General features: G+C 42.9%; 1 long non-coding RNA gene across 1 annotated transcript; it reads right to left on the reverse strand.

The window, feature by feature from the left end:
* Positions 1–330: 330 nt before the first annotated feature.
* On the reverse strand, positions 331–19,584 carry LOC115072149. The gene is made up of 3 exons (XR_003851214.1): positions 19,466–19,584; positions 17,739–17,925; positions 331–461 (listed from the first exon to the last, which is right to left on the reverse strand). It is a non-coding gene; the product is annotated as an uncharacterized LOC115072149 (long non-coding RNA).
* Between the last annotated feature and the right edge of the window lie 1,528 nt (positions 19,585–21,112).

Here is a 21,112-nt window from a genome sequence, read left to right on the forward strand (position 1 = left end):
TTAGTAAGGTATTCTGCTGAAAACTCCAGACCCAGGCCAGAGTAGATTCACTGCCCAACCCATACATACCAAGACTCAGCTGAGAAAGTACAGCTGAACGTGAACCTCTGCAGAAGGAACAGGCATCCTCTACATTATAGATTTCCTGAGAGCCTCTGATCAGGAATGATTCTGAAAGCTGTGAGTCTGGCAGGTTTTTTAAAATATTTTATTTATTATTTTTATTTTATGTGTATGCGTGTGTTTCCTGCATGTAGGTAAGTGCACTGGTGTCGTGCAGTGCCTGCGGAGGTCAGAAGAGGCTGTTGGATCCCCTGGGACTGGAGTTACGGATAGTTCTTAGCTGCCGTGTGGGTGCTGGGATTTGAACCCGGGTCTTCTGTAAGAACAGTGTTCTTAATCGCTGAGTCATCTCTCCAGCCCCCAAGTTTGGCAGTTTTATAGGACAGAAGAATGTAATCCTAGAATACATAATACAGAAAATCTTCCAGTTATATACAATGGTAAGTCTATTATTTAGAATGTAGAAAAAATACTCAATTTAGCAACACACAGGACCACAAATATTAAATGTACATCTTTCATGAGTACAGTACTGTTATAATACTTTTAAATGATTATTACAAAAGCTGGGCATGGTGGTGCACATCAGGACTTGTAGTGCTGAGGCAAGAGGCGGCCTGGATTACATAAGAAAATATAAAAGATTATTGCAATCTTGATCTAGTTCACAAAAATATATTCTGCCATCTAACGAAGTAGAAGGTCATGAAAAACAGTACGTAAGAAACACTGGAGGGCTTGGAGCAACAAAAGTACTTGTTGCTCTTCCAGAGGATCTGGGTTCGAATCCTAGCACCTAAATGGCAGCTCACAATCACCTGCAACTCCAGTTCCAAGGGATCTAACACATTCTTCTGGCCTCGGGTACCAGGCATGCACATGGCGCACACGCCTATATGCAGCCAAACACTCATGCACATAAAATAAAAATAAATAAATCTTAAAAAAAAAGAACACATTGGAGCCGGGGCTGGTGAGGCACACCTTTAATTCCAGCTCTCAGGAAGCAGAGGCAAGCAGATCACTGTGAGTTCAAAGTCAGTGTGGTCTACATAATTGAGTTCCAGGTCAGCCAGCCAGAGCTACACAGTGAGATCTTGTTTCAAAACAAAACAGAATACATTAGGGGCAGGGAGGTGGCTCAGCAGGTGCAAGTCCAAGACCAACAACTTGAGTTCCATTCCCAGAACACACAGGAAGTGAGACACAGTAACGTGCATTTACAAGGCCAGAACTCCTCCCTACACAAGATGGGAGGCAGAGATAGGACAGCCATCCAGAAACTCTCAGGCCAGCTAGCCTGGAATACCCAGTGTAGCCTTGGAAGCAAGACAGACCCCACCTCCATAAGATAGAAGATGAGAAATGACTCCCAAAACTGTCCTCTGACCTCTCCACACGAACCACGGCACATGGGTCCTGCACTCATACATACAGTCACACAATTTTCTAAAGTATATATTGTAATAATATTCTTTAACACGTCTTTGATCATCAACTGTTTTGAAGGAATTGTGAAAAGTGCTATGGATGAATACACAGATGAATCAACAAAAAAACCTGTCATTAAAGGGTTGACTGGCGGGCAGCTCTTCTCAGTGTGCTTGAGAGCTAAGGTACATGCTACAAAGCCCTCAAAATGGAGCCAGTCCAACATGAGGTTGTATAAGTAAACAATGAACCAGATTTCAAAGACATAATAAAAAATGTAAAATCTTTCATTAGTAAGGTTTTATAATAATCACTTAAAATGATAATACAGTCCACCATCTGTATCCATGGGCTGCATAGCCAAGCATTCAACCAATAATAGATGGAAATATTTTTAAATTGTGTTTGTCTTGAATATGTACAGACTTGTTTTCTTATTACTCCCTAAATAATACAATATAACAGCTATTTATATAGCAATTATATCCTGCTACATGTTATAAGCAATATAAAGCTGATTTAAAGGGCATGGGAGTAACCAAGTTGGCTTCATTCTGGGATTCAAGGGTGGTTCAATGTACTTAAGTCAATGTGTTAATACAGTTCATATATTGAGTCAGGGACAGAAATCACATGATTTTAACAAGTAGGTGAGGTAGATGGTAAAGTTCAACATCCGTTCATGATAAAAGCCCTAAAGAAACTAGGAAGAAAGGAAGGCACCTTAACATAATGAAGGCTATCTACAGTGAATGTACAGCCAATGTTGTACTAGATGAGGAGCCTGGAAAGCATTTCCTTTAAGTCCGGAGTGACACAAAGGTGTGCACACTCACCATTTGTTTAAAATAGCCCTTGAAGTCTTAGCTACATCATAAGGGAAGAGAAATAAATACAAAGGATGCAAGTAGCAAAGAAGTGAAATGATCAGATAAGACCATCTGATCCTATATTTAAAGACCTGAAAGGCTCCACCAGAAAGCCCTTAGATCTGATAAACATTTTCAGCAAAGTATAATACAAAGTCAATATATAAAAATTAGCAGCTTTTCTATACGCTAACACAAATAACACTGAAAAATCAAAAAATAAGTTCCATTCACAATAATCTGAAAAACAATGCCTAAGAATAACCCTAACAAAGAAAATTAAAAAAAAAAAAACTCTATAAAGCTTTTAAACCCAGAAGAAAGAATTGAAATGACAGATGATAGAAAGATCTCCCATTCATGGACTGGCAGACTAACATTGTAGAAAATGGCTATGATACTGAAAGTGATCTACAGATTCAATGCAGTTCCCATAAAAATTTCCAGTGACAGTCTTCAGAGAAATTGAAAAAAAAATCCTAAAAATATCACAGAAGTGCAGGAGACCCTGAATAGCAAAGCAATCCTGAGCAAAAAGAGCAATGCATCACAATACCCGATCTCAAATCATGCTAGAGAGCTACAGTAACAGAAAAACAGAGACAGACCAATGGTAGAGAAGACCCACAAATACATACAGCTACAGCTAATTGATTCTTTTTTAAATGATTTAATCTATGCGTACATTTTTTGCCTGCATATATGTATGTATAATGTACTAGGGAGATCAGAGAGAGTGTCTAAGCCACCATGTGGGTGCTGGGAACCAAACCCAGGTCCTTTGAAAGATCAGTAAACACCCATAACTGCCATCTCTCCAGCCCCAGTTATCTGATTCTTGACAAAACTGTTCAAAACATACATTGGGAAAAAGTCTTCAATAACTGGTGCTGGATAATTGGATATCCACTTGTAGATGAATAAAACTATATCCTATTCTCATGCTATTAAAAAATCAATTAAAAATGTGAGACCTGACTCTGAAACTGCTCAGGGGAAATACAGAGAAGATACTTCAAGACTTAGGCATTGGTAAGGACTTCTTGAAAAGGATTCTCACAGCTCAGGAACCAATAGTAAGAGATGAAAAATGGGAAGACATAAAATTGAGCAGCTTCTCCACAGCCAAAGACAGTCAGCTGAGTGAAGAGACAGCACACAGAATGAAAGGAAACCTCTGCCAGATGTACACATCTCACAGGGGATTAATAGCCAGAACATACAAAGAACTCAAAAAATTAAACAGTGAACAAATCTCAGATTATCTAACCAGTAATGAAGAAAATGAACTGAATGGACAGCTTTCAAAAATGAAGTACAAATGGCAAATAAGTATATAAAAAAAATGTTCAATATCTTTATCCATCAGGATGCAAATCAAAACTACATGGTGGAACATTCCCTATCTGCTGTCTTATCTCCCAGGCCTAGCTCAGGTCATGCACCACATGCACCCGCCACTCTGGTGAGTTCCACAACCCTAGCATTCCTTGTCTACCATCCCACCCTCCCAGGCCTAGCTCAGATTACCTTTTCACCCCCACTCCTCATCAACCTGCCACTCCAGTGAATTCAACTCCAGCATTTCCTGTCTGCCATCCTAGCTCCAAGGCCTAGTCAAGTCACACCACCTTTGCACAGTCCAGCTTGGTCAGCTCTACAAAACTTTACCTGTTCTTGCAGTCACCCCTACATGCCCAGGCACAGCTGGTATTGTGCAACCAATGCATTAGCCTAGACAGACCTACTCAAGAAATACATTTGCACATTTTCTTGGTCACCAATGAACTGGAACCATCCCATCCACGCAATCAAGAATCAATACCAACCTGTCCACCTACGAGCTCATCTAGCAGCCACCCTGCCATTCTGAGACCACATACAGCCTGTCCTGAAACCTCAGGCTCAAAAGTTGCAGCTATCCCTAGCTGAACTGAGACTATTTCTTACACCTCATTCACACATCAACACAGAAGGGCCACAAGGCTGAACACCAAGCACCACTGGGCTGGGCCACAACCTGACAAGTCAGGGAAAGAGCAAACAAAAAGTAAAATATTGACTCTACAAAGGTGAGATCAGCTATCCATACCAAGAAACTGCTCTTCCAGAGAACCTGCGTTTGGTTCCCAGAACCCACACTGTGGCTGACAAACGTCCATGACTCCAGTTCCAGGGGATCCCTCTTCTGGCCTTTGTAGGCATTGCATGTATGTGGTGCACTTACATACATGCAGGCAAAACACTCATACACATAAAAAATATATATATATAATATATATATAATATAAAAAAATACAAACAGCAAAAATAACCAAGACAGTATGTCTCTTCCAGAAATTAGCAACACCCCCATCATAATGTTTCCTAAGAAAGGCAACCTAGCTAACACACAAGACAATGATTTCAAAATAGCAATTACAGATATGTTCAAGGAACTCAAAGAGAATATGAAAAAAAGATTAAATGAAGACTTCAGAAACACAAAACACTGGGCTGGAGAGATGGCTCAGTTAAGAGTGCTGACTGCTCTTCCAGAGGACCCACATGGCAGCTAACAACCGTCTGTAACTCCAGGGGAATCTGTCCTCTTCTGGCTTCTGGGGTCACTGCACAGCACAGGTACACCTACCTACATGCAGGCAATACACTCATACATATAAAATAAAAGTAATAAATAAAATATTTTTAAATACATACAAAACAGCTGAATGAAATAAGCAAAATAATTCAAGACATAAAATTAGAATTCAATAAATAGAATCTCTGAAGAAAAGCCAAAGCGAAACAACACTTGAAATGGAGTTAGGAAGTGCGGTCACCGCCAGTGGTGGCCGCTCCTCCGTTCTCATGGGTGCCACTCCTTCATTCTCACAGGCATCGAGGCTGCTCCTCTACTCGCCCTGGGCTGAGGCCGCTCTTCTGCCTGCCCTGGGCTGAGGTCGCTCTTCTGCTCACCCAGTGCTGAGGCAGCTCTTCTGCTTGCCCTGTGCTGCCTCCTGTCGTCACCACTTCTGCCCAGTCCTGGACCTCAGGGCTGGTGAGGAGACTGTGTCAGCGGAGGCACATTCAGACACAGGAGACCAGGTTCAGGGCCACAAGTCTACTTTATTGCAGGAAAGCACAAGCTTATATAAGGGTGGTGGTCCTATCACAGCACAGCAAGTAGGATACCTTATTAGGATAACAGACTTAATATCCTATCACAGAATAGCGGGTAGGATGCCTCATTAGCATATTGGGTTTCAGATTACAGAGCCTGGATTCCTAGAAACCACGTGACCCTGACTGTTGCAATATCTAAGTGTTGCAATTTGGAATTCCAAGGGTGGTGATTAGGGAGTGGTGAGCTCTAGGAATCAGCCTCATGATCTGCCAATGGGAGCAAATGTCACAAGGCGTTCCTTGTGGCTCCAGTGGTCGGGTCGTTGCCTCAGGCCTGCTGTATGGCTGTAAATAAGACTTTCACCCTAGGCTCAAGCCTGTCTTCCACAAGGAAGCAGGATAAGAAGCTCATAGGAGAGCCCCACTGACAGACTGGATCAAGTGAAAGAGAATACCAGATGTCAAAGATGAGGCAGAAGAAATAGAACATTTAGTCAAAGAAAATGCTAGATTGAAAGTAAGACAGGAAAAGAACATGCAGGACCTCTGGGACACTGTAAAAAGACCAAACATATGAATCACAGATACAGAAGAAGGAGAAGAGACCCAAGTCAAAGGCACAGAAAATATTTTCAGAAAAAAATCATATAAGAAAAATTTCTAAATCTAAGGGAAGAAACAACTACCAAGGTACAAGAAGCACACAGAGCACCAAGTAGACAGGAACAGAAAAGAAACTCTCCACATCATAGAACTGTCAAAACAGTAAATGTACAGAACAAAAGATACTGAAAGCTACAAAAGAGAATGATCAAGTCAAGTATAACAGCAAGCCCATTAAAATAACACCTGGTTTTTCAGTGGCTACTATGAAAATCAGAAGGGCTTGGACTGATATCCTACAAGTCATAAAAGAGAACAGACACCAGCTCAAACTACTATACTCAGCAAAACTATCAGTTGCAATCAAAAGAGAAAGAATCCCCTCCTGTGAACCTAGAGCTGTGATCCTCTCTTATAAACCACAACTGTGGTCCCATCACATGAGCTGGAGCTGTGGTTCCCTCCCCTGAACCCAAACTATGGTCCCCAATGTTAGCCATGGTTCCACATTCCTCTGGTGGTAGGCTGATGGTGGAGCAGACTGGAGGATAGAGGACTTCCCGATGTTGGGCAGCAGTTTCGGTCTTCTCTGAGAGGCTAAGGTTCCCATAAAGTCTTCCCTTGAGGTCCCAGGTTGTATATGGCAGTGGCTTTTCCCTCTGTGTTGGCCTTATGCTGGGGAAAGGGGAAGTTTCTGGCATTGGCAGATTCTAGTCTTGGGAGGACTGATTTTCAAGAATGGACTTCCCACCTCCCTTGATGGACAGCTGTGATCTTAACTCCACATGTGGTCCTGGGCACCCATGCCTGATGTTGGACCTTTCTCATTTCCAAGCACCAAGAGGTTTTCCACCAATTTTCTATTATTTCTACAGTCCCATTGTGCCTTCATCTGTGTCCTATGGAAAATGTAAAACACCTAATTGAACTTCTAGAGATAAAAATCACATTCTGGGAAGGTAAAAAAATTTAAAAAGAAAAAAATTTTTCTGTGATAAAAACAGATTTAGGGAATTTATGCTCACTAAGCCAATTCTATAGAACATACTAGAAAGAATACTTCTGTCTGAAGTGATTAAACACATTCAAGAGGACACAAGAAATAAATGAACAATTCTAGACATTACCAAGAAGATGTGTGAGAAGAAACCACCACCACAACATAGCAGAAACCAATAAGCACTATTCAGTAATAACCCTCAATATTAACAGTCTCAGTTCCCCAGTAAAAAGACATGGACTAACAGATTTCATTAAAAAACAGGATCCATCTTTTTGCTGCCTTCAAGAAACATACCTCACCATCAGCACTGGACACCACCTTAGGGTAAAAAGATAGGAGAAAGAATTCCAAGAAATAGAACTAAGAAACAAGCAGGTGTAGCTATTCTAATATCTGACAAAACAGGCTTCAAACTAAAATTAGTCAGAAGAGTTAGGGAAGGACATTTCATATTCATTAAAGGAAATATCCATCAAGAATACATTACAAACCTAAACATATATGCACCAAACACAAGCACACCCAAACAATTTTAAATCGAAAATCAATGCTTGACTTCATCACAGTGATAGTGGGTATCTTCAATAGTCCACTCTAATCAATAAACAAGTTACCTAGACAAAAACTGAATAAAGAAGCCCTTAAGTTAAATGACTTCATAAATCAAATGGACCTAAATCCCAAATTTAGGGCACAAAACATCGCTCAACAAATTTAGGAAAACTGAAATAACACCCTGCATTCTATCTGACTATAAAGGGGAATAAAGCTGTACATCAGCAAAAGAATTGTAGAGTGCACACACTCATAGAAGCTCAGCAACACACTACTGAACGGAAACTGGGTCAAGGAAGAAAGCAGAAGGAAATTTTAATAATTCCTATGATTAAAGGAAAATGAAAACCCAAGAGGCTGAAAAAATGGCTCAGAGGTTAAAAGCACTTGCTTTTCTTGGAGCGGACCCAGGTTTGGTTCTCAGCACCCACATGGTGGGTAACAACCATCTCTAACTCCAGCTCCAGGGGATCCAGTGCTTTCTTCTGGCCTCCACGGGTATTCTTCTGGCCTCCACATAAATGTGGTACACATATATAACTGCAGGCAAAACAATCATACACATAAAACACAAATAAATGAACCAGGCATGGTGGTGCACATCTTTAGTCCCAGCACTTAGGAGGCAGAGGCAGGTGGATCTCTATGAGTTCAAGGACAGCTTGGTCTACAGGGCCAACTGGGGCTATAAGGAGACTTTGTCTCAAAAGATAAAAATAAAAAATAAAAACAACAACAAAAAAAACCAAATAGATGAAAAAATGTTTTTAAAGAAAATGAAAATACAACATATCAAAATCTATGGGACACAATAAAGGTGGTCCTAAAAGGAACATTCATACCACTATGTGCCCACATCAAAAAACTGGAAAGATCTCATAGTAATAACAATGATACACAGGAAGGCCTTGGAAAAACAGGAACAAACAACATGCAAAAAGGAAGAGATAATCAAAATCGGGGCTGAAATTAATTAAACAGAAACAAACAAAAAAGCAATAAAAAGGAAATCAATGAAACAAAAATTTGGTCCTTGAGAAGACTGACGAGATTGACAAAACTTTAGCCAGATTTACCAGAAGAGAGAGAAGGAAGAACAAACTGATAAAATAGAGGTGAAAAGGGAACCATTACAACAGATATAAGGGAAGTTCAGAAAATCCTTAGAGCAACTTTAAAAACCTGTATTTCAATACACTAGAAACTCTAAATGGATGAACTTCTGGATACATACAGCCTACCAAAATTAAACCAAGATGGAATAAACAATTTAAATAGACCCATAATGCCCAATGAGATAGAAGCAGTCATCAAAAATCTCCCAACTGAAAAAAGAAGTCCAGGACAAGATGGATATAGCACAGAATTCTACTAGACCTTAGAAGAACTAATACCAATACTCCTCAATAATACTCAAAGAGTAATACCAATAATCCTTAAGTTATTCCATAAGACAGACAAGGAAAGAACACTTTCAAATTATTTTTATGATGCCAGTATTACCCTGACACCAAAACCAGACAACAAAAGATTCAACAAAAGAAGAAAATTAGAGGCCAACCTCTCTGATGAACATAGACCCAAAAATTCTCAGTAAGTCAGGCATGGTGGCACATACCTTTAATCCCAATACTTAGGAGGAAGAGGTAGGCAGATCTTTGTGAGACTGAGATCAGCCTGGCCATATATTTTATATGAATAAAATATTTGTAACCCAAATGCAAGAGTTCATAATAAGATTATCCAACATGACTAAGTCATTGTCATTTTAGAAATGCAGTGATGGTTGAACACAGGTAAATCAATAAATGTAAAACCATAAGATCATTTCATTAGATGCAGAAAAGACCTTTGATAGAGTTCAACATCCCTTCATGATAAAAGTCACGGAGAATATAGGGATACAGTGGACATACCCCAACATAATAAAGGCAATATACAGCAAGCCCACAGCCAATAACCTACTAAATGGAGAAAAAAAAGCATTTCCACTAAAATCAGGACTGAGACAAGGGTGTTCACTCTCTCCATTCCTGTTCAACACAGTGCTTCAAGTTTCATCTAGATAAATAAAAAAGTGACACAAATCATAAAGGAAGAAGTCAAAGTATCCTTATTTGCAGATGATATCATTCTATACATGACAGACCCTAAAGACCCAACCAGGAAACTCCTAGATAAACACATTCAGCAAAGTAGCAGAATCCAAAGTTGGCACAAAATCAGTAGCCTTCCTCTGTACCAACAACAAACATACTGAGTAAGAAACTGGGGATATGATCCCATTCACAGTAGCCTCAAATGTATATATGAATAATATAAACAAGGAAATGAAAGACTTGTATAATAAAAACTTTAAGACATTGAAGAAAGAAATTGAAGAAGATACCAGAAGATGGAAAGCCCTCCCATGCTCATGGAATGGTAGGGTTAGTATTGTGAAAATGGCCACTCTACCAAAAGCAACCTAGAGATTCAACACAATGCCCATTAAAATTCCAACACAGTTATTCACAGAAATTGAAAAAATAATCTCAAATTTCATAAGGTCAATCTCTCTCTTTCTCTCTCTCTCTCTCTTTAGCAAAAACAATACTGAACAATAAAAGAAAAAAGCTGGAAGTATCACCATCCCAATTTCAAATTATACTACAGAACTATAGTAATAAAAACAGCATGGCGCTGGCATAAAAACAGACACATAGATCAACAGAATAGAATGGAGGGCCCATATATAAGTCCACACAGTTACAGTCATCTGATTTTGGATAAAGGGGCTAAAGGCACACATTGGAGAAAGGGGACATATTCAACAAATAGTGTTGATCAAACTAGATAGCTACATATAGAAAAATGAAAATAGATTCTGACTCTCATCCTACCTAAAACTCAAGTCCAAATGGATCAAGGACCTCAACATAAGACCTGATACACTGAATCTGATAAAGGAGAAAGTAGGGGTGCAGTAAAGGACTTTCTTAACAAAATCCTGGTAGCACAAGCAGTACAACAACAATTGGCAAATAAGATCTCACAACAACAAGTCTTCTGTACAGCAAAGGACACTGTCATTCAGGTGAAGAGGCAGTCTACAGAATGATAAAAGCCTTTACCAGTTATATCTTACAGAAGGTTAGTATCTAGAATATACAAAGAACTCCAAAAACTAAACATCAAGAAAACAACCCAATTAAAAATGGAGGCAAGGAACTAAACAGACTTCTCAAAAGATGAAATGCATCACTCATCAAAGAAGCTTCTTTTTGCAACAGATACAGACTATTACAGAGTTCCACAATTGGTTAAACGTAGAGAATAAGTATCTGTAAAATGCACAGTCGTAGGCGACACATCTATAATGCAACCTCTAAACATAAGGCTCAGGGAACATAGTGGATGTAGCCTGGAAACCACTTATTCCTCCAAAAAGCCTGAGCGAGTGCAGGGCACCCTGGGAAGGAGGGTGGAGCCTAGTCACAGCAGAGCTAGCCATGGTGAGATTGGACAGGAAGAGGATCTGGGGCCAATGGCAGAGGTGTCCTGCAGGCGTGGAAGCTAGAAGGGGCATCCACAGATGGTGGGCAAAAGCTAATGGAAACCGTGGGTGGGGCTGGAATGCCTAAGTCTCTTTGTAAATCCTCCCTCCCTATCATATAAACCACGATAAAACCCAAGATAAATGGTGGCACACACCTTTAATCCCAGTACTTGGGAGGCAGAGGCAGGCAGATCTTTGTGAGTTCTAAGCCAGCCTGGTTTACATAGTCAGTTTCAGGACAGCTAGGGCTACAAGGAGGCCATCTCAAAAAAAGACCAAACAAAAAGTCCTTATAGGAGTCAGGGAGATGGTTCAGTAAGTACAGTTCCTGCTGCGCAAAAAAAAGGTATTATGCCAGTTTGTCCACCTGCGTCAGGAGCATGAGACCCTGAGAGACCCTGGGAGAGTGAGGGCGGGTCAAACAAAGAGCAGGAAAGAGAAAATGTAGTGGAACAGGGGGTATAGAGACTATTAGTAGATCTCTCAACTCTCAACAGCAAAGCTTCTTCATGCAACAGATGGTGATTAACACAGAAAGCCACAACTGGCCTAAATGTACATAATAAAAAGACTACAGAGTCCATATCCTTGGACAGGACTCCTATATTAAATCTCTGCCACCCAGAGCTTAGGGATCATTGAAGAAGAGGAGGGTGGAAAGATTGTAAGAGCCTGTCATGGTGGATGACCACAAGGGAACTTGCTTATACGACAGTGGTAACAGTATGCACAAGGCCCATGCAAACTCAAACCAGAAAAAACAACAGCAATAGAAGTGGGGAAATGGGGAAGTAGCCCCAACCTCAGCTGAGGAACTGTTGACAACTGATCACTGCTGGGTGAGGGCGAGCTGGTCTTCTTTAAGGGAGTGATGCAAGATAGGCTGACCAGGCTCCAATGGGTAGACTCACACCAAGGGACATTTCAGGACACAAACTTTTATATGACAGAATGCAGGGGTAGAGAGAGAAGACAGGGTCTAAATATGTTCAAGATGTATGAAATGCACAAAAATTCAATTAAAATTTCAACATAAAAAGATGAAATGCAAATGGCTGAGAAATATTTATTCCATTTATTTATTAATATTTCGTTATTTTTATTTTATACGTATGAGTGTATTGACTGCATATATATAAGTGCACCCATGTTGTTCAATGCCCATGGAGGTCAGGAGGGGGCATCGGATTCCCCTGGAACTGGAGTTACAGATGGTTGTTAGCAGCCACGTGGGTGCTGGGTCCTGTGCAAGAGCAGCCAGTGCTCTTAACCGCTGAGTCATCTCTCCGGTCCCCTACTTATTTATTTTTGAGATACAGTCTCTCTCTAGTCCAAGCTGGCCTGGAACTTGATATGTAGACCAGGCTGGCCTCAATTTCAAGGATGTCTACCTGCCTGTGCATTCCAAATGCTAGGATTAAAGGCTTATGCAACCATGCAGAACATTTTTGTTTTGTTTGTTTTGTTTTGTTTTGTTTTGTTTGAGACAGGGTCTCCCTCCCTACAGCCCCAACAAGCCTGGAACTCACTATATGGACCAGGCTGGCCTCCATCTCATAGAGATTTAAAGCAATATTTTTTTTTTAATATTCAACATCTTTAGCCATCTTGGAAATACAATTAAACTACTTTGAGAATTCATTTTACCCCAGTCAGAATGGGAAGATCCAAAAACCAAACAACGACAAAGCAGGCAAGATGTGGGGTAAAGGGAACACTTATTCACGACTGGTAGCAGTGCAAACTGGTACAGCCATGATGGAAACCAGTGTAAAGATTCTTCAAAAACTAGAAATATATCTACCCCATGATCTAGCCATATCACTCTTGGGCTATACCCAAAGGACTCTGTATCCTGTTACAAAGATAACTGCTCATCCATGTGCATTGCTGCTCTATTTACAATGCCCAGGAAATGGAAACGATGTAGACGTCCATCAACCGACATGGAGAATGAAAATGTAATACATTTACACAATGGAATATTATCTTCACCTGTTAAGAAAAATATTATTAAATTCATAGGTAAATGAGTGAACTGGAAACAATCATCATAAGTGAGGCAACCCAGACCCAGAAACAAAAACATTGTATGTTCTCTCTCATAAGTAGATGCTAGCTTTGAATCCTTATATGTATGTGTTTCAACTGGAAAATCCGTAGCAGTCAGGAAATTAGTAAGGGGCTATATGTGGGGGGCTTCAAGTGAGGAGAAACAGGATGCAGTGATACCAGGGAAGAGTGGAGTCATGAAATAGAAAGGACTTGGGAATAGGAGGGCAGGGTAGAGGATGGGTTTGAGTAAGAGGATGACCTTCTGAATAGGCCATATGAAAACCTACTACTATAGAAGCTTCTTAAAACACACACACACACAGAGAGAGAGAGAGAGAGAGAGACATATATAATGTTGGGACAATGCCCTACCAGATACCACAGGTAGACAATAAAAAGACCAATGCCAGGAATGGATCCCCTCTTTTGGAGTTGTTGACCAAGGGGTCCCATAGACCCTCAGCAATGCTGACTATTGATATTGCTTTTGTTATATCCCAGACCTTGATGCTAAGACCCCATTGCTGAAGATACTACATACATGAGTCCTAGAACAAACAAGGAGAAATCAAGCTGATACTGCCTCAAAGTTTCATCTCTACCGGCTAGCTTTCATAGTCCCGGAAGGTGCTATGCACACTACTGGAGAAGAAAATTAATCATCAACCTTACCCAGCTATGAACCCTGTGAGCTACAGTAATGCCTAGCCTGGGAAGATATCCCCACTGGTACAATGGTGGCATGAATGTTATGGGAGTAACCAACCGTGTTCTAATTGGATTTAAAGCCCACTTCACAAGATGTACCCTATACTTGGCACTATTATCAGGGTCAAGAACCTATGGCTAGACAGGCCACAGGTCCTAGGGGAAAACCTCCTACTATTCTGTTAAATGGACATAGTATTAAACCAACTCCTTATGACTTATTGTTGACTCACAGGTTAGTAAATCTCTCAACTCTCAACCAGAGAAGGTTATTCTAGCAACCGACAATGATAACACAGAGACCTATAACTGGTCTGCTTGCAGAGAATAAGAGACTGAGGACTGCTCAGCACTAAATGGAACACCCATCTCATACCATCTCCCCCCAAGCCTTGGGAATCATTGCAGAAGAGGGGGCAGAACGATTGTAGGAGTCAGAGGGAGTGGATAAATACAAGGATGACATATTTTCCAGAACACACCAGGGCCTTTGCACATATGGGCCTACAGCACTTGTGACAGCATGCACTGAGCCTGGGCAAGCCTAAGTCAGACAAAAACCCAGCAAAAACAGGGGAGGTGGACAAGAAGCCCCAGCTGGAGCTGATGAACTATTTGCAATCGATAGCTGCTGGGAAAGGGAGAGTCAGTTTTCTTCCAGGGGGTGACACCTGGTAGGATAACCAGGCTCCGGGGGATGAACCCACATTCAAGAGCATTTGAGAAAAACAAGTTAGAGTTGATAGGCCTTTAAAACATTAATAGAGGGCTTGAAGTCTGATGGGGGGAGAATATTAAGGTAAGAGTGGAAATGAGGGAGAGGTTCTGCATATGATCAAAATACATTGTATGAAATACTCAAAGAATCAATTAAAAACAACTGAAATAAAAAACTACACTGAGATTCTATCTCACCCCAATCAGAATAGTGATCTTTAAGTGGAAAAAATAAAATTTAAAAAACCCAGCAGCAAATGCTGGCAAGGATCTGTGGGGAGATGGTATCTTAAACACTGCTGGTGGAAATATAAATTAGATCCTCAAAAAAACTAAACTACCTACTACTGGAAACAGATCTACCTATGATCCAGCCATAGCCCTCCTGGGAATATACTAGAAGGAGTGTGAATCAGAATATTGCAGAGATACCTGCTGTATTCACTGTGGCTCTATCCCCAGCAGTCAAGATATGGAACCATCTTAAATATCCTCTGATGACTGGATATTGAAAATGTGGCATACACGGAGAATGGAGGCTTATTCTGACACAAAGAAGGACAAAGTTATATCATTTGTAGGAAAATGGATGGAATTGGATGTAATATTAAGCAAAACAAACCAAGCTTAGAAAGACAAATGTCACATATTTTCTTTCAAAGTCTGACTCTAGATAAGAAGACTATTTGGGAAGAGGACGGAGTAGGGAGGACAGCAGACGGTGATGGGGTGGAGTGTGCTACAAGTACACGATATTCTTCAAAGGACATGCCATGATGAAGCCCATGACTTTTACTGTGAATGCATGTTAATAAAAATTTTAAATGAATTATATGGGAGAGTACACAGGTTACATGCAAACTCGGAAGCACTCTACACAAGGACATGAACGTCCTCGAACTTTCAGACCCTCAGGCTTTGTAACCAATATCCAATAGAAACAGGGGGCTAGCTATATTTTGGATATTTGGTTTGAAAGTTATATTATTAAAGTCAATGTATTACTTTCTAGATGTTTAGTCTAAAACTGCATTATGTGACTTGCACTACATTTCCATTTTCAGTGCAGGCATAGACAAACGTAGTTATGGTGACTACCTACTGCTTATATCTCCTGTGTGCTGGATACCTTTACATCAATTATTCATAATCTTCCTTAAAGGAAGTATTATAGATGACGAATTTAGAGTTCAAATTTTACATTCATTCATTGTCACACACCTTTCTAGTTTATTTTTTATGTACCAAGGGTTATTGAACGCAGTGGAGCACAGCAAAATAAAGAGGCCACCTCGTGGGACTTATGTTCCAGGAAGAAAGAAAGTTAGTGAGTACAAAAAACATGCCAGGCAATGATAGCGGTGTGTGTGTGCGTGTGTGTGTGTGTGTGCGTGTGTGTGTGTGTGTGTGTGTGTGCGTGTATGTGCCATCTGAGTAGAAGGCTGAGTGAAGCCAGGAAGTGAGTCCTGGGAATACTTGCCTGGCTCTGAGCTTCTATACAGAGGCCCCAAGAGAAGGATAAGAGCTCTGTGTGCCCCTGCAGTCAAAAACTAGTTAACACAGACAACGTGGAAGCCTCACATAGGAAAAGTTTAAGCATGAAATGAAGGCTTTGTCATGAACTACAGACTACTGGGGGACAAGCATGGAACCCTGTAAGAGTGAAGGCTGGGGGCTGGAGAGATGGCTCAGCGCTTGAGAGCACTGACTGCTCTTGCAGAGGACCCGGGTTTGATTCCCAGCACCCACATGGCGGCTACAAACCATCCTTAACTCCCGTTCCAGGGGAATCCGAAGCTCTCTTCTGACCTCCGCAGCATTGCATGGCATGGGTGCACTCACACACACACAGGCAATACACCCATACACATTTAAAAAAAGAGCAAAGTCTTAAGATCATCAGTTGGGAGCCTCTTACAGGTGTGCGCGGCAGTTTACCATAGGAAAGCGGAGTTTCACCCAGGTTCTTCTGGTTCTTGTAATGAAAAGTAAAGCAATCTAAATGTTATCCTGGAAAACTGATAGAAGAGTAATTAATCTCTGTGCTTTGCTTTCTGCCAATTCAACCTAAGGGAAGAGGGCTTAAGATCTATCATTGGCAGAGGGGGTTTACAGGGCCTTTAAGTAAATTCAGATAAGGTAATTAGCTTTATTTTGCCAAATAAAAGTGTTCAGTTGAGCCAGATGACAGTTCTGTAGCCTAAACTGTTAGTCCTGGCTTCTTGGGCCTCCTGAATTCTCTGTCCTAACTGTTCATTCAGAGTTTAAGTGTAGCTGCAAAAGCAAGACAGGATTAAGGAAAAAACTAAAAAAGGTATTTTACACAAATAAAAGTAATATATTTTATGTATGTATGTATGTATGTATGTATGTATGTATGTATGTATGTAAGGATGTAAGGATAAAAGCCAGGGAGTCTGTTTTTAAAGACTGGACAGAAGCACTTTAAACAAGAAAATGTTCTCAAGGCCAAATGTTGGGTAGGCCAAATTCCTTTTCTGAGAAGTAAATGAAGATTTGAATCAGTTACCCAGTTTCAAATGAAAATAAGTGCAAATTAGCCACCAGGGACCCCTCTCCAAAAGTCACGTTCTGAGAAAATGGAGGTTCAATCCTGACCATCCAGGTTCATTTGTGTATTTGATGGAGCCCACACTGAAAAACTGTGCACTTCCTTAAGAGGCTATGCCCATATCGATGTGTCTTCAGGCATTGGATGGAGATCCTGTCAGTCAGGCACTTTCCCAGAGCACCAAAGATGCACAGATCACACACTTCAAAGGAAGGCTGCAATCGCTGCAGCTGAGATTTACACAAATCTGTGCTGCAAGTAATTGGACGGACCAGGAGACCCGGGACCTTGTGCTGCATTCATCTTCATGTGGCTCAGTTGGCTCTGCCACTGCCTTTGGGCAAGAAGGTTGTAGCTTTGGCTTCTAGCCTCAAACCAGGGATTAGGGGCTTGCCCAATGCTGACAGAGCCCAGGGAGCCCCAGAATACAGTGAAGGCTGATCCTCCTATGGGGCACATTGCAAATGTGCCTCACCATCTCCAATGAGGAATAGTTACAATAGGAAGTAAATCTCTTACCTACGTCTCCTTCAGGGTTTCTTTCAAAAACAAACAAACAAACAAAGAAACAAAAAAACAAAAAAACCAGATCCAGCCCAGCTTTCTCTTGAGTGTTTTTAGGGCATCTTCATTGCCCCCAGAGACAAGATCCAGCTCTCAGTGGTTTAATCGTATTCCTTCTCTGGCCAAGACTGCCAGACTGTATCTGTAAAGAAAAGTGAAAGGAAAAGCTGATGCTGACCAGTGAACTAGATCCACTTCCAGCCCTGATATTTGGGGAAAGGTTGGTTACAAACAGAAATTGCTTCCTAAGTGCCCACCCACACTGCGACGGATACCTTACAGCAGTATTCAGAAGCTAGCTGGAGGAGGCCACAGAATGAGATGGAGCATCTCAGAGGATTCTGTACCCTGGCATTCTTGGGCCAGGGCAAAGGAAACAGAAACAGTCTTTCACAAACCACACATTCATCAGCCTCTACACAGGTTACTTTGAAATGTTTATACTGGGTGACTGAACCCAGAAAAGGACTCCATTGGTGGGGTTACTTTAGGTTGGGAAGAATTGCTCATGAAGTACACTGAGGTAACTGTAGGAGAGCTACGCCTGACCTGTCATTTCACAGTCCAAGTTGCGAACTTTACTACACTGTAAACTTGGTTGCCTCCACCTAAGATATGCAATCACATCCTATTCTCAAATACAGATTCTGGTGAGATTCACCTCCCCCCTGCCCCCAGCATCTCCTGCACACTTCTCTGTACCCTCCTCCTGCTGCATTCTCACTGTTCTTGGAAGTACTCAATCCACATATATGTCATCCCTACATACATGTTTATCTTCCGTGGCAACAGATCCTTTTTAAAGAATCATCTTTGCTTAGTGGACCAACATTTTACCTTATCACGTACATTCACACACATTATCTCATCGAATGGTAGTATACTATACATCCATTTGCAGAGAAAATGAAGTCTGATGAGAGGTTAAATGGCCTATCTAACATCACCCATTACAGGAGATGGCACAGCAGAAGCCAGCTAGCTCCAGTCAGGATGCCTGATTCTGCATCACACTATTGGAAAGTCGGCTCTGTACAGACATCACTTAAGAAGTGCATCAGAGGAGAAACCTTACAGGTTTTCATCATAGAAACATTTCTGAGGAATCCCTGCCTGAAAAACATGAGCAGACCCATCAACAAGATGACTTCAAATCACAGAGACCAACTGTGAACGAGAGTGCACTGATTAAAAATGGTATTAGTATCGGCTTTTCAGACTCTAATTTCTGTGGAAGAAAACTATACAGCATACTGTTACTGTGGGGAGGGCAGTGGGGGGGATACGGTGTACAAGAAGTAAGCACACACAAAATGTGGCCACAGCAGAAAGTGAGACGCATACTGTAATAAGACAATATTTATGGCTAAAGAAATTCGGCTTCACATAACAGTAATTATGAACAAGATATTTTCCTAATAAAATTACTGCAAAACAAAATCTGGGGACTCTAAGTGTTTCCCTATGTTGTCTTTTTTCCCCCCATGTGCTCCAGAGTGATTGCGGGGAAGAAAAAAGAAAGAGCAGGAGGAACAGAGGGAAAGAGCGCCATGGCGAGATGGCCTCTGCGGAGGGTTGGTTTTGCTTTAAAAACTGGACTGTGTCCAGGCTTGATTTTTATTTTCAATTCACATTTCAGATCCAGCTCCCCAAACTCTTTGATCTTTCTCCTGTCTCCTTACCCGGAAGAGAACCCTTGGCCTTCTCAGCTGGGAGCTGGGAGCACACGTGGAAAGACTGGCTGGGATCCATATTCTTGCCAAATTTAGTCACACAAAGGGACCTGCAAGGGAAAAAAGAAAGGATGAAAGCCGCAGCCGCCGCGACTTCAAAGGCCGCGCCGCCGAGCCGGGCCCTGTACAGGCGCCGCCCTCCGCCGATATAAGGCTAGACCGGCGCGCACCGGCGGCCTCTCCCCGCGCGTCCGGGGTGGTGGGCGGACGGAGGGGGCTGGAGGGCCCGCAGAGAAGGGGGGATGGGATGTCGAGGCCGGAGCCGCGGTCAAGTTAAAGCGCAAAAGTTCTCAGGAAAAGAACGTGATGCCCGGCCTCCTAGACAGCTGTCCCCAGGCCCGCATACTCGCAGCGCCCACGTCCACGCGGGGCACCCCCGGGCCGGCCCCTCGGTGCGGGGCCTCGGCTTCCCGCTGCCGAGCCAAACTCGGAAGGCTCGCGGCGCTGCCCTTTCTGCTCCCCCCCGCCCAGCCCACCTTGCGTCTCCCCATCGTCTGGGTCCTCAGCCACCCTCAGTTCCGCGCTCCCCCTGGGGTCGTCAGATCCCCTGGAGCACGGTGAGGTGGAACTCCCTCGGCGGGGCGGGAGGAACGGCTCCCGCCGGACGCGCCTCGAGCCTCCACCCTGCGGGGAGCGGTCACGGGCTGGACGGCGCGTCCGGTCGCGGGGACGCTGCGGGGTTGAGCAGGTCTGGCCTCCCGGGCTCCCTGGTCAACGCTCGGGGCTGCAGACGCCGACAGGCGCCAAGGAAACCGGGCGTCTGCAGGCGCCGGATTTGGGAAGGACGTTTTCACGGTCCCACGAGTTCGCTGTAACCCTGGAGGAAGGGGGTTTGGGGTGTTTGTCTAGGGAGGCAGAAGGCCCCATGGGACACAAACTGCCACTTCCCTTGCCCCCGTCCCTATTCCCCCTCGGCGACGTCGGTTTAACAGAAGGTGCGCACAGCCTGTCTCCTGCCTAAGCTGGCTTGGGAAGTTGAGGGGGCCTCAGTTCCGCCCCTGGAATCTCCTGAATTCGTTTTTTCTAGTCTCTCAGCTCCTGTGCCTTGGAGCATCCTCCTCCGTAGGCCCTGTCACCTCCTTCCTTTAGGATCCCACCTAGGTTGCAGCTGGCAGAGTCTAGGCCACACAAAGGGAAAACCCGGGACCTGGGCTGGGGTTAGAGCCGTGGGGGCGCAGAAGGCCGTCAGGGGCACTGTGCGTCTGGTCCTGTAATTAAGGACTTGTTGGACAGTCTGCAACCCACCCATCTGGCTGCCAAATAGCCGGCGGGGAGGGTCTGCCGGCGTGGGCGTGCGCCATCCTCTGGATTCCCTGACCCCTGCGGGCCACTGGGTCCGCTCAACCCCGGGGACCGGGGGCCGCTCAGCTCCCCGAGCCTCAGTTCCGGTGGGGCACCGGCGTCTCGACCCCCGAACGCTGCGCGGGCGACAGCGCGGGGTGCAGAAGGAAGTGTTGATATAAAACAAGTTCTCTCCCAAACTCAACCCAAACCAACCGAAGCCATCGGGAGGGGAAAAACCAACAGCAAGGCAGCCAGCCCCTAGCAATTGTTTCACTGTCGGAATTAAATCACATCAAAACGCCCCCTGAAACC

The sequence above is a fragment of the Nannospalax galili genome, unplaced genomic scaffold (genome assembly GCF_000622305.1).
Source record: "Nannospalax galili isolate Female #2095 unplaced genomic scaffold, S.galili_v1.0 scaffold571, whole genome shotgun sequence".
In the NCBI taxonomy this organism is placed as follows: Eukaryota; Metazoa; Chordata; class Mammalia; order Rodentia; family Spalacidae; genus Nannospalax; species Nannospalax galili.